Below are 15,236 nucleotides of genomic sequence, written 5' to 3' on the forward strand. Positions count from 1 at the left end.
GGTGGCCAAAAGGGACTTGAGCTTCATCTGCTATATTCTAGTTTTTTAAAAAGGAGAATGCATTCATGTTTTGCTAGTGTGATTAAACTTTAATTTGAAAAACATCCCCAGTCATCTTCAGCCAGCTATGCCGGCTCTGTGTGTTTGGCAGCACTGGCGCGTGTGTGCCCAGGGAGAAAGGACAGTTACTTCGTGTGTGTGTCTGAATGAAGCACAGTGATTAGTAAACAGACGTAGGAAAATGTAGCAAGCAAAACAAAACAAGACAAGGGGGTGCGAGAGAACTCATTCGCCACCACAACACAAACTATAGGGATGGACCCACCAGCTTCCGTGTGGAGAAGACTGAGATATATGGCCGAAGGGTATCCACAATGATCAGAATTAGGTAGGGCGCTACTGTGTTCACAGGTCAAAAGGCTGAGTGTTGTATTAATGTCAGTTTTCCCCAAACTGATCTTTAAATTCACGGAACTTGACAGGCAGGCTTGTAAAGTCATATGGAGGACTTAATGTGCAGTAACAGATCGTTGGAAAGAAAGCTCGATGAAACAGGGTGTTTTATTTAACGATATCAAAATGGTCTAAAGCTACAGCAGATAAAACAGCCTGGCACAGACAGGAACATATAGACCCTGATGAGACAGAACAGGGGCCTCAGATCTCCCCAACACTGTGATTCAGGGTGTGAGGGAGTTTCACTTCCGCTCGGCAGAGGAAGGACGGGCTAATCAATCTGCTGGGCTGCAATGATCAGCTGTATGTCGGGAGAAAGGTTCGGTCATATCTCATTTCAACCATAAAAATAAATTCCAGATGCATTAAAGACCCAATTAAGAACAAAATTATTAGAAAAAAATACAGAATATATTTAAACCCTAGGGGCCAAGGAAAGCCTGGAACATAATATTTAAATGAAAGGAATACAGAGAAAGATGAATACTTCTGATTATGTCAAAATTGATAGCTTGTCTAACACAAGATCCTACAACGAGTTAAAGGCAACAAGCTGGGAAAAATATTTCCCATATAGAAACAAAAGATTAATATCCAGGTTATATTAGGAGATTCCACAAATCAACCGGATAAATAATTTAATTTTTAAAAGAGGAAAAATAAACAAGTCATTCACAAAAGAGAAAATACAAATGCTAAACACATACTAAAATCTTACTAGCAAACAGGTATATTTTTAAATGATGCAATGTTTTCATCTGTCAGAGTGCCAAATATTTAAAACAACTCTTTAAAGAGTCCTCTCATACCTTCTGGTTGGAAATTTAAATGGTACATAGATTGTGGGGGTCACTTTAGTAATATTGTTAAAACGAAAAATGTGAAGAGCCCAAGACCCCAGATTCTACCTCTCAATAACTACGGTGCAGGCATGTCTAGGTTGCTTTCCTGCGGTGCTGCTCACAGTGAAGGGAGAAGCAACTAGATGTCTACAGATCATGCTTCTGCAAGAGGAAATGTGATACATTCACGGGAATAAATACAATACAGCTAGTAAAAGGAGTGGGCAAGGGCCATTTGTATCAATATGAATATATCTTAAAATACAAGAAGTGAAAAAAACACAGCTTACACTGAAGTTCCTACGCACTGGAATGATTTATTCAAACTACCTACATTAATACTATCCATTTCTATAGAAGAAGACACAAAACTGTAGACGGGGTGGGAAACGAAGACTTCAGAGTGTGGTCAAAGTCAACTTTAGCTATAATTGCACTGTTCTACTTGCAATAAGGAGAACGCACTGGTGCTTTACTTGTCTGATTAGAGTATAATTGGGAAAGATTCTAATTTGTTTCCAGCCAACTATGCTGGCTCGTGTGTTGGCTGCACCCGAATGTTTACGCTCAGGGAGGAAGAACATTTACTTTGCGTGTGTGTCTGCACATCAGGCACAGTGATCAGTGAATGGGTTGTGAGGAAACAGGAAAGAGCAAGAAACAAACAAGAGGAGGGTCCTATTGTCAGTTGACAACAAAGCCTATAATAAACCTGGAAATACATTTACCAGCAAATGTCAAGACTTAGATCAGAGGAAACCATAAAACGTCCCGGAAAGACATAAAAGGTGACCAGAACTGAGAAATGTAGCAATGTGCACTGGTAGGAAGACTCTGTACAATAAAGATGCCAATTTTCTTCAAACTTAACCATAAACTTAATGTAATCCCAGTTAAAATCCCAGTGGAAATTTATCTGAAACTTGACAGGCTGATTTTAAAATTCATGTGGTGGGACAAGCATGCAAGGATGACCCGGGCAATTTGCAAAAACAACAAAGAGGGTGGGATTTGTCTCATTTGTTAACAAAGCATATTATCAAGCTCAGGAGTAGACAAATAGATTAGAGGGCCAGAAAGAGCTCTGACATGGGCCTGCACTGGAATCTAGTGTAGGGCAAAGATAGCAATTTGAAATCAGTGAAGAAATGATATATTATTCCATAAATGGTATCGAAACAATTACCTATCCACTGGCGGTGAGGAGGGATTAAAGTTGGATTCTAAGACTCATGCACATAGAATTTGTTTTTTGTACACAGTTTAAAGGCTTAAATATATGCATATATGTGAACTCTAAATTTTAGAAAATAAAACACAGAAAATGCTTTTGATCGTGATATAGGGAAGGCTTTCTTATATAAGACTGTAAAAAAGTCATAAAAGATTGGTACATTTGTATCAAAAAGTAAAATTCCTCCATGACAAAAGATACAATTAAATGACAAGAATGTAGAAAACATTTGCAATATATAGAACAAGGGATAAGTATTCAAAATGCACGAAGAACTCCTAAAAGTCAATAGCAAAAAGTCCAAAAAAAGAAACTTTAAAAACAGGCAAAGGGTATGAACAAGCAATTCAGAGGAGGAAGTATAAATGGATAGTGAACGCATGAAGACTTCATTCAGCCTTGCAGGCAAATTCAGCAAAATGCCAGCTAAAGCAAGATGCTATTTTTCACTCATCAGACCGGTTAAAAGTGTAGAACTTGGAGGTGGTCTGGGTAAATGGACACTCTCAAAACACTACTGGCAGGAGATTCCGTTAGCACGGCACTTTGCAGAACATGTTAGCAGTCTCTATTAGAATTTAAGATGTGTACACCCTACGACCCATAAATTCTTTTTCTAAGAATCTCTCAGAGAAACACTGGAATGTGTGCCACTGGGCAATATACAAGGAAGCTCTTATGGCTTTGTCTTAATGGAGTGACACTGGGAACATTTTAATAGTCAATCAGTAGGAAACAAGGAGTCCAGATGCGGCGTCATCAGTCACGGCCGCCTGCTGCCAGCTGCGAGGAGCCCTGTACTGTTCAGCAGGCTATACCAAGAGTCCCGCAGGGCACACTAAGCTGAAAGCAACACCTCTAGTGTGTACACACCATGTCTGTGCAAACGCACACATAAAAAGCATAAAAGATGTGTTTCAATGGGAATAGGAAAACGTTTGGGGCAAACAGCAAAAGCCTAAAAGCAACTACTTCTGAATGTGGGGAGGGGCCTGAGGAGGAGGTGTGGCAGGTTAGTAGAAACCTCTTTGTCTGTAACCGTCTAATTTTATTTAAAAGAAAATATATTCATGTTTTATTTGTATAATTAAAATTTAATTCAAAAGTTCTAATTCATTTCCAGCCAATTAGCTCTACTTTACATGTGTACTGTGTTCTCATTTGTGTGCTCAGGGACAAAGTACATTTACTCTGAGTGTGTCTGTGAATAAAGCATCATGATGAATACATTGATTAAAATTTGGAAAGAAAAAAGAAAAAAACCAACTTTTTCTGCTCACAAAAGCAGCAGCACTGATAAGGTACTCAGGATTAAACCTATTAAGAAGTGTGAAAAACCTTTATGACAAAAGCAACCAACCTTTATTAAAAGTCATTAAAAACCAACCCAAACAAATAAGACTGATTAAATGGAGACAGACACCATGTTCATAGGTGGGAAGAACTGATCTCCTAACGATGCTATTTCTCCTTTCAACACAATCCCACTCCAAATTCCAACAGGATTTTTTTTCATGTAACTTTAACAAGCTGATTCTAAAATGTATGTGAAAAAGTAAATGTGTAATATGACCAAGGTAATTTTTAAAAAAAGAATAAAGGACCAGGAAGAAAGAGGTACTTACCGTATCAGGTAGCAAGATAAAGCTTTGCTCATTAATATCTGGTATTGGCCTAGAAGTAGACAAATAGATCAACAGATTGGACCAGAGTCTAGACACAGGGAACTAGGAGAAAAGGTGGCATAGGCACAATGAATAGTGCGTACCGCTCTCCATTTGGAAAAAGATCAAATTAGACCCCTGTCACAGCATACACGAAAAAACATTTCAGATGGGTTAAGGACTGAAGCATTTTATTGAAATCCAGGCATTTTTAGATGCAAATATAGAATATCTGTATCATTTGCTTGGTGGGGAGGCTTCTTAACCAGACCACTTCCTGCCCTAATGCCCCTGCTGCCGACCCCACCACTGTAGATAGATAGGGTGCTTGCATATCCGGTAGGTCTCCAGCTGGACTGGGCGGCCAGCCTTTGCAAGTGCCTGCGGAATATCCTCACCTGGGCCTGGCAGACCCCTCTTCCCCTTAAGCTCAGCCTGGTCCTGGGAAGGACCATGATACTGGACGGACCGAGGGCTGAACCCAGCTCCTGCCACTTGTGCCGTGTGTCGCTAAGGCACTTCCTTCTCTGGTTTCCACTTCCTCCTCTGTGAAATGGGGTAATGCTGTGTCTTGTAGGGGGATGGGAAGTTCATCGAGACGGTGAATGTAAATGGAATGCAGAAATGGCACAGAACTTACAAGGACGAGGGGAACCCACTCCTCTACTTTCCTGCACCCATCCACACCCCCGCCACCCACGACTTAGTAGTCCAATTCTTTCTTCTTCCCTGCACTTGAACTTCTGAAGTATGACAATTCGTTTTGGTCAAAAGTGTGAATGTCGACTTCAGATACTTGACTCCAGGGCAGAAAACACCGATTTGTCACCTGAAGAGCTTGCTGCCTGTTGCTAGGTGCAGAGAAACCCCCAAAATAGGAAGACACCCCCCAGCCATGAGGCAGGGGGAAAGCGGTGCTAACTAGCACTGCAGTGAGGACACAGGTCACAGGAAAGCTCCCAAAAGGACATGGAGATCAAGTTACTCTCTAAAAGGTAAATAATTTAATTTTGCCCCTTCCAGTCAAATCCACATTATTGCCCCAAACTAATTTATCCACCTCAACACTTGATCCCAGCCCTTGGGGAGCTCATTCCAGTAATTGTCTGTCCTTAATCGCTTCATCACTCAGGCTCACTTCCCTCAGAGTATTTATATGCCAGCATTGCTCTTTCCTTTAAGATTAAAATTAAAATTAAAAAAGCCCTAGACTTTGCTCCTTCCTCTGTTGTCTCCTTAGTTAACAAACCCCACCCCACCCCACCCCACCCCACCCCACCCCAAGCTGCCTTTGGTAAACGTCCCCAGAGCGCTCTCAAGGGCCCTGGGACTATGGATCTGCAAGGCCACCAGGCACTTAGTTCCCGGGGCGCCATGTTGACTGCGCGGTTGCACACTGGAGGGCTCAAGGACCAGCCCTTGTCCTTGACCTCTCTGCACATACCCTCTGCTGTCCACTCCCGCTTTCTTCTGAAAGACCACTCTGGCCCTTTCTTTACAGTCCCTGAATGGGGGTGCTTCCTGGGCTAGGTTTCTGGCTTCTTCCTCACAGCAGTCCTCACAGCCCCAGAATGTTCCAGAAACCTGGTGTCACTTCAGTTCACATGCCACCCAGGGTTCCTCAGGAGCTGGGAGCAGGTCTCTGTCATTTCCCACCCTGTACTCCGCATCTATGCAACCAGCCACCTCCCCGCCACCTCCATTTGGGTGAGTCTCAGCTGTCCACCACCAGACTTGGGGGCTGCCTCACAGACCCAGTGCCTCTCTAGGGCTCTCCAGTTCGGCGCACAGCACTGCCACCTCACCGGTAAGGCAGGCCAGAAACCCAGGTCGTCCTGAAAACCTCCTGCCCTCCCTGCTCCTCTTCATCCCACCCAGCGCCACGTCTACCCGGAACACGTTGATGTGTCCGGATCCTGGCCACCGTGGCAACAAAAGCTTCTTACTGGTTTCCAAGTCTACTGGGCTGCCTCTAAGTTCTCCACAGAACAGTCTCAGGCTACAGCGGCACACTAGGGCAGGTCTCACCAGCTCCCCTTGTGTCTGCAGATGTACTCAGGTGCTCAGCTCCACTGCCAAAGCCCTACGGAGCCAGCACCGCCTGCCTCTCTGGTCTCACCTCACCTCCTCTGCACAGGCCATTTGGTCTGCCCAGAATGCTTTCCCCCAGTTTGCTCTGTCCTATTAACTCCCTTCCCCTTAACAACCTGGTTCGAGTGTCACCTCCTCAGGGACGCCTCCTGGAGTTGACCCAGGGCAGGTCCCCTTGTTGTATACCCTCCAGTACTGACTACCTTTCCTTCAGAGCACCTGTCAATGCTGGAAGTTGGATGTTTGTGTGATTACCCGAAGCATGTGTCTCCCCCCACCCCATACGAGTGCCACGAAAACAGGGACTTTGTCTACTTTAGTTCTTTCACCCGAGTATCCACAGTGCTAGCTAGGCACACTGCCAGGCACACGGTGGGTGCTAAATTAGAAAATGTGGAATGAGTGAACCTGTGTCACTAAAAAATGCGTATCACATTCAGGAGTTAATGTCTTCCTAGAAATGCCTCATTCCTTTCTTATGTTCAATCCCCCACCCCTACCTCTCACACCTAGAAGTCCTTCCAGACTCTTCAAAGGGTTCTTAGTGATGGATTCACCACCCCCTCACATCTTGACATTATTCCAGCTTATGCCCCTCATCACTCTCCTAAAATGCTCTTATGAAGGTCACCAAAGGCTTACTAATCATCAAATCCAAAGAAAAAATTCTGTTTTTATCTTTTTGGAATTCTCGGCTGCATTCAACAGTGTTGATTACTTTCTCCTTGAAACTCTTCACTACCTTGGTTGCCACGGCAACCCACTTTCCTAGTTGTTTGTTGCATCTTTGAGGTCCTTGCTTCTCTTTCTTTTTTGTTGCCTGCCCACACCTTGATGAGTTCCTCAAATGTCACTGTAACTCATGATTCTGCCCTGGGTCCTGTCCCATTCTCTCTCTGATGAGCTCAATTCATTCTCAGGGTTCCCATTACTCTTGGAATGGCCACGGCTCTGGGTTGGTACTTCCGGTCAAACCTCTTCCTGAGCCCCACATCCAGATCCAAGTGCCTGCTGGGTGCCACCTGGCTGTGACCCTGACCCTGCTGGCTGTACCTGAATCCGCAGTTCTGCCCCTCACAGTGGCTCTCCATGCTGTGTTCCTCATCCCAGGGGCCTCCCCACCCCTCACCCCAACACCCAACTTTACCCAATGGCTAATCTTGCACCCTTATGGCTAGTCATTCACCAATTACTTCTGTGTTTTTTTTCTACTACAAGTTTCTAACCTATTTCCCTCCATCTCCACTGACCCAGGTCAGGCCTCTCACTCTCTTTTCTGGACATGGCGTCCTCCCTGCCTCTAGGCTAGTTACTTCTTATAATGGATGTCTGTGGGTTTGGGCTTTCTAGTGCCCCTTGTTTTCTTCCCTAGTGCCTCTTGTTACATTTAGTGAAGTTGCCTTTTCCCTACCTTTTCCCCATTTTAGGTGGCTGTGGTAGGACCTGGCTGCTTTCTCATACAGAAGTCACAGAGGCCCTTCCTCCTGGTTCTTTCTTTCTTTTTTTTTTAGATTTTATTTATTTACTTTTAGAGAGAGGGGAAGTAGAGACAGAGAGAGGGAGAGAAACATCAGTGTGAGACATACCGGTTGCCTCTCACAAGGCCTCCAACTGGGGACCTGGCCTGCAACCCAGGCATGTGTCCTGACTGAGAATCAAACCAGTGACCTTTCAGTTCACAGGCTGGTGCTCAGTCCACCAAGCCACAGCAGCCAGGGCGTCCTCCAGGTTCTGCCTTTCATCCTCCAGGTCCTGTCAGGGGGTAGCATGAGGCCTGAGCTCAGCCAGGCAGACCAAGGCTCTCCCACCAAGGGCTCATTCAGACTTTGACTGCTGTCTGAATGTGAAAGAAGTGGAATTATTGGATGTCTAGGAGACACTGCCAGGTAGTGGAGGCAAAGACATGGCATTTAGGACTGTGACCCAGTCCTCACCCACTTCACTGCCCATCATTCTCTCCCTCTGACCTGCTTCTCTGGGTCTGTTTCCTAACCTGTGAAATGGAGCTAAGGGTGGCCCACTAGGTGTGTGACATCATGGAGGATGTCTCCTCCATGACCAGAGGAGACAATGGTCATGACGCCACCATACAAACTGGAAAGGGCTATGTCCAAACTGGAACGCAGAGTGTATTTCCTGAGATCCAGACAGCCTCAAACTTGACCTTTTCCCCCCTTGTTCATTGATTACCTGGGAATTGTTGCAAAATCTCCGTGGTAAAACAAACTGAACCTCTATTTCAGACATTTGATTTCCAGCAGAAAGTAATTACTCTGCCCCTACCTAGCTCGCTGCCTGTTGCTAGGTGCCCAAAGGTACGAAGAATGAATAAGACATGGCCCCAGACACAGGCGGGATGAAACCACTGCTAATTAGAGCTCTAGTTAAGCACCCAGAGGGCAGAGGAAAAGCCTCCAGGAGAACATGAGGATCAGGTGACTTGGTAAAATGTACATAAATCAATTTTGTCCATTTCCGCCAACACAACTAATCCCTTCACCTCTGCACTTAATCCCAGCACTCTGGGGCCCCTTTCATTACCTGTCCTTGCTCTTCAAACCCAGGCTTACTCAGCCCCCCTCCCCTCAAAAGTCAGCGTGTGAGAAACAGCGCCTCCCCTGACCCCACTGTCCCCTTGAACGTCTTCCCCCCTTTCCCTCTGCTTTCTTAACCAGTTCATTCACCACGCAGGTGGGCTTCTCCCTCCCCCAAAGCTGCTATGGGAAAGGTCCCCAGTGACCAGACCCCGGAGGTGCCCTCACCTCCCTGACTTCTGTGCATCTGATCCATCAGTGGCTGCTCCGACCTCTGGACATGCTCTCTTCCTTGGGTCTTCGGTCTTCTCTTCTGGCCCCTCCTCAGTCTCCTCCTCCTGTCTCCATCCCTAACATGCCAGTGACAGCTCAGCATCTGGCCCTACTCCTGGAACTCTGTGCCTTCTAATCTAATCCCTAGTTCTCCATCTATCCTCCTTGGGACATGCCCACACCCTCTCTGTGAGCACCTAACTGGTGTATAGACTTTCCAACTTGACAACAGCTCTAGTCAAGGTCACCTGAGAACATTTCCCCTCCTTACCACCCTTGTCCTCCATCTTGCCTCTGACTTCTGCAGACAGGAGGACTTCATGTAACAGCTCTATCACCCTCTCTTCTGCCATGTCTCCCCCTATTTCCTTTCAGGCCAGCTCAGAAATCCTCTCTGACCCAAATCCTAACTCTAGCAGATTCTCCCCAGGATTCCAAACTCCCAGGACAGGCAGCATGGCCGCCTGCCTTCCCTTCCCCTCCCATTTTCCTCTGGCCACCTCGGTTCCATGATGATTCAATTCAACTCCATGAGGACTCAGGGCCCCCCTAACTGCTTCATCCAGTGGGCTCTCAGTCTCTATCTAACTGGCTTTTCTCTTTTGTCTGCCTATTATTCTTTCCTGGAAATGCTCCACATCCCTGGGGTTTCCATGCCAACACAGGCTCCAGTGCTTTCCCATCTCTGGCTTCCTTTATCACCTCATGGGCCCTTTCTTTCTACCTACCCCTTAAACGGGGGACTAGGTTCTCTGCCCAGACCCCTTCTCTCCTCAGCCGCCGCATTATCCTAGGGCCACCTCACCAAAGCTCATGGCTAGAATTGCCATTAACCACACCCCAGTCTTTCGTTCAAATTTCCTACTGGGTCCAAACCCTCTACCTACCTCCACCTGGACACCCATGTTCTACTCAACTTGTCCAAAATTGAGTGTAACCATCTTCCTCTGGCTAGTCCCCAAAGTCTGTTCTTTCTCCTGGATGTTCTACTCCATAATCCAAGATGGAAACATAGAAGGCACCCTTGGTCTGCAGGTTCTCCTAATTCTACCTTCTTGCCATCCTCTTGGCCTCCACTCTCATTCAGGCCTTACCCTCTCTACCTGGACCAAGGCAATCATTTCCTCATTGGTCTTTTTGCACTTCCACAAATCTTCAAGCAACCAGAATAATCAAGCTAAAATAGAAATCTCACCACAAAACCTGCCTGCTCTAAATGCTTCCATGGTTCCCTTGCCAAAAAAGACCCCATTCTGCATTCAGTCGGACAGACTCAGCACTGTGTGATCCGGTCCTGCCTTCTCCATCCCTGCCTCTTAGTTCACACTCTGGCAAGCCTGAACTGTCTACAAGCTCATCCATGGTGCTTCTTACTCTGGTCTCTGCTCTGTACCTGGAAACTGCTCATCCAGGCACCTCTTCTGGGAACGCCCCTGGATACTCCCAGAAAACTTCACACTTGCACCACCCACCCCAGTGGCTCCATGCTTTGTCCACGTCCGAAGCGTATCTCCGGCCATCTTCTTACTACGTATCATTTTAGTGTCTGTGCCTTTCTTAGCTCTTTGAGCAAGCACCACAGCTTATTTTCTGATTATAATGCCCAGCACCACACCTGACACAGAGCAGACATTCAATAAATGTTGTATAAATATACAGATCATTGCCCTTTGTGAAACTTTCATCTCTCCATCTCTTCAACCATCACATCACTTTCCAAAAAGCTTACACCCATTCACATTTGCCTTAGCGCTGAATAGCAGTACCCGTTCCACTGTGTCCTCATCGGCTTTGGGTATTCTTAAACACTTCTTCCTAGTTTGTTGATAAAAACTTTTATTTCCTTAATATTTTCCATTGTTGATCTTCACTCATTAGTGAAATATTTTTTCAAAAAAGTGTTAGGCAATTCTAGTTCCTCTTCTGTGGACTCTGTTTAGGTGAATTACATACTTACCTGTTGCATTTTTACTGTGGATGTTTTTACGTGTGTCCTTCCATACATTACGGATCTACAAATAGTTTATTCTCTCTACTTTCTGGTTCTGCTGGTGATATTGTTTGACTTTGTAAATATTTAGTTTTGTTGCAGTCAGGTTGGTTGGTCTTCACTCTCTTGATGTCACTTCGTTGCTTTTCAGCTTAGTGGGTACCCCGCCCCCCATTCAGACACTTGTAAATATCCAATTCCTTTCCTCCCCGGTTTTTAGTGGATGCATAGCTCCTCACTGATCTTTTAAAATAGTTTTTGAATTTGGGTATGTGTTCTGAGGCGAGATTGGAAATAAATTATTATTTTTCTTTCAATAGCGAGGGCCCCCGTATCGGACAAGCCTTCCTCTTGTGGCTCTGACTTTGAATGAAGCTACTTCTCACGGATTATGGCATCAGGGCCTCTGCCTTCTCAGCGAACACCCCCTGGACAGGGATCCGGAAGGCTGCGGGAAGGAATGCTTTCAGGCACAGTGACAATGAAACACAGGGAGGCGTCTAAGAGGTAGGAGAAGAAAGCCTTTCTGGAGGCCCTGCCAGGACAGTGTATGAAAAGATGGGTCACCTACTTTGCCAATATTAATGGCTGAATCTACTTGGTAGCGACCAGTCTTGGAGGCTTCTGATTTTGCAAGGCAACATTATTTAGGGATTGTAAGAGGAGAGCCCATCCCCATGCTTCACCTGCATCAACCTACCTGTATAGACTCTGCCCAGACATTTCACCATAGCAGAAAAACCTCTTGACCAGTTACTGCCAAGTTCATCTTCAAGGGTGCTGCGACCATCACCATGATTCCGCCATGCTCTAAGATGTGGACTTGACCCAGATCCTGGAGTCATCAGGCCCCTTGTCCAATTGCTGCCCTAGGTACCAAGGCATCTGAAGGCGATGCTAGAGCTAGAAAGGAACTCAAGAATTATCTAGTCCCACCACCTCATCTGACAAATGGGGGAACTGAGATCCAATGAGGGGAGGGGACTCACAGCCCCATGTTGCCACAGGGAGGTCACCAGGCTGTGGAGCCTTTTACGAGGTTCTTCTCGCATATTTTTGGGAGATACTAGTGTCCGTGATATCTGTGTGTAAAATATTAAGTCTGCAGACTGGAAAATAGTGTCACTTCGGAGGTGGCAAGAGAATTTGGGAGACAAACTCAATTCCATTACTTCTAGGAATTGGGAGAATGAGGTACTTAATTTCCTAGAGAGTCTAGACATTGATTGATTGAGCCACCTGTCCCTCTACCACCCCCACCCCGATGCTGCAAGCCAGACAACTGGCAGGTTCTGTGCCAGGCCTGGGCAAGTAGGTACTGTGCGTGGTCAAGGGACAAAGACTAAGCCGTACCCTCAAGGGTCTTGATGGCCAAGCTAAGAAGTTGGGACCACAGGTAACAGGGAACCACTGAACAGCTATCCGTCTTCCTCCCTCAGAGATCCTGCCAGGTCTGCCTTGATTTTAAGCTAAGATTCTTGAAAGTTCTGCACCCAAGAGATTTAAAGTTGATTCTTTAACACAAAAAGATCTTTTGATTAAACTTGCTTGTTTTAACACACTTTCTTTTACACCATGTCTCTAAGACTGAAGTAACAAGGGTAAAGTTCACTGATGTTTTACAGAAGATGGCTTTAGAAATGTTGGACTTCCTGGTCTAGCACCCTGAAGAAGAGTGAGCAGAGCGGAGCGGAGCAAAGCAAGGTTGCACGGGCAGTGAACGAGGATCAGGCTCAGGGCCGAAGCTCCCTGGTTCTCCCCACCCACTCGCACCCCTGGGGCAGCCACTATCAGTGCAGGGGCTGGGGACTGGCGGAGGGCTTGGTTTGGAAGATGAAGTGAGCTATGTAAGTGCTGCCTTTCCACAAACTGCCAAACTGCCTAAGAAACATGGTGAGAGGCCAGAGCCACTCAAAGGATGAGTCTTTGGAGAAGGGTCATGTGCAAACCACATGTGACAGCACCCAAACACACCCCGACACTTGTTCCTCATGAGGAAAAGGCTGGACAGACAGCGACTTCTCTCCAAGAGCAGGGAAAACCCACGAAGGTCCTGAGAAAGCTGGTGGCCAAGCGGGGATGCAAAGCAGGGGTGTGGCCTCTCAGGAAAGGGCTATGCCTTGATATCCTCTCCTTTTTAAGATACTGTCATTTGGGGGCTTGTAAAAATAAGGAAATTCATGCTAGACATACAGTCTCTCAATTTCTCGCCTAACTCCGCCACAGCCTGAATGACATGGCACTGTAATTATCTGCTTACAGGACTTCCCACTGCCCTCCCTCCTGCTGAGTTGAACCCCTCAAGGAGGGGATGGACTCATTCTGCATCAGTTCAATGCTCCTTACATGAATGAATGAATGGGAAAGCTGATGATCAGATCGCATCTATGCCTGAGCTCAAGAGTGGTTGGTGGTCGGGGGCCACCAAAGAGAGGAAATAACATTGTGAAGACTTCACCTTGAGCAAGGTTATGGTGGATGTTGATATCCATGTTACAGGTAAGGAAACTGAGGCTCAGTGGGGCATAGGCACCAAGGCAAGGACATAGGGCCTGGGACTCCCAGAGGCCTCTCCTTTCAAGGTTCATTAGGCCTAAGCTGTTTCCAAGTTCACCCCGACCCACTGTTTGAGCCCTGATAGCCCAAAGGCAGACCAAGGGTGTCTCTCTGAAGCCTCCCTAGCTGCTGCTTAGGCAGTTTCTTCCCTTCACCTTGAGCCCACTCTCTAATTGAAGTTTTTTTCAAGATATGGAATTCTCCCTTAGAAGCCTGGTGGACCAAGCCCTACCCCAGCTTTGGCTTTCAGGAAGGCACTGGGAAAGGGGGGTGTGCTGGGCTGAGATCAGATAAGCCTCTCACAGTCAGGATCAGCTTCCATCACTTGCTGAGATGAGCACCCCTTAGTTTTCCCTCTTTTCAGAGCAGTGACCTTTTCACCAATATGGGGGGGTGGGAGCGAGGGCGGGCTCTGCACTGGGTGCTGGAGACAGGGTTCCCACAACCTTTCACTGGCTCCTTTCCTGCAGCTATTCCATGGGAGTCAGCTTTCCTTCTCTCATCTTTGTCCTCCTCCCTCCCCAGCCTGTCTTCTCCTGCCTTCCCCACTTCTCCCCATTCCCAGTGACTTAGAAAGGGCAATGACCTTCTTGATGGCCCTCCTGCTATCACTGCTCAAACACTATCCTGTTCCCTACTGAAAAAAAAAAAATCGCACCTCGAATGCTGTTCTGACTGGGTCACCTCTTATTCCCATCAGACCCTTGTCTGTGATGGTTTCAGTCAGCTGGAAACTGAAGAGTTCCTGGGGCTGAGTTTTGGGCCCTGTGCCTCCCAGCCCAGTCCTCTAGCTTCAAATAGACTGATCTCTAAGCCAAAATCTGACCTCTAGGCCTTTTTGGGTTCTAACTGCAGAGTAGCCAAGTACTACTGGTGGTCCATTTTACTTTCAGCCCAGTCAGATGCTTGATCCAATGGTGGGAATTAGCATCTCATTTACTATTTCACTGTTCAAACATTTATACTTGTCCTCAGGGGCAGCCTGAACATCAGTCCTCCCCAACCTACATTAGCTCCCCCTTAGACTCTTCTTATGGCACCTACCACAATACATGCTATTTTTATTTATTTATACACACACACACACACATCCGGATGATTCCTTGATGGCATGGACTGTCCACCTTGTCTACTATGTGGCCCAAAGTCCTGCATTCCTACATGGGAGTCTGACAAGGACCTGTTGATCGAATAACTCAGGCCCCCTTGGAAGATAAGAGGACCCCAATCACTACAAAAGAAGGTGCCTAGCCCTGACACCAGCATTAAACAGAGGGCTGAGTAAGGTGCTTTAGGCAAGTGGATCTCCAGGGCGAGGATGAAGTCCAGGAAGGCTTTCTGACACAGGCATATCAGGTCTTACTGGCTTAAGCATAAAGCACATGCAGGCTGCCCTGTAAGGGCACTGCCACCTTCCCAGAGCTTACTCACCTTCCTCAAATGTATCCAGGAGGATCCTCATATCCTAGGAAAAAGGATTCCCTGTATATCAGGGCTAGGATGGTTGTGTTTGTGCCAGAGACTACACTTTACCTATAAGGAAACTAAGGCCCAGAGCAGGGACACAGACTAGTTCCTAAAGCAGCCCAGAGACCA

This window comes from Sturnira hondurensis, unplaced genomic scaffold (assembly GCF_014824575.4).
Source record: "Sturnira hondurensis isolate 20B ecotype Veracruz unplaced genomic scaffold, ASM1482457v3 Scaffold0004136, whole genome shotgun sequence".
NCBI classification, from domain to species: Eukaryota; Metazoa; Chordata; class Mammalia; order Chiroptera; family Phyllostomidae; genus Sturnira; species Sturnira hondurensis.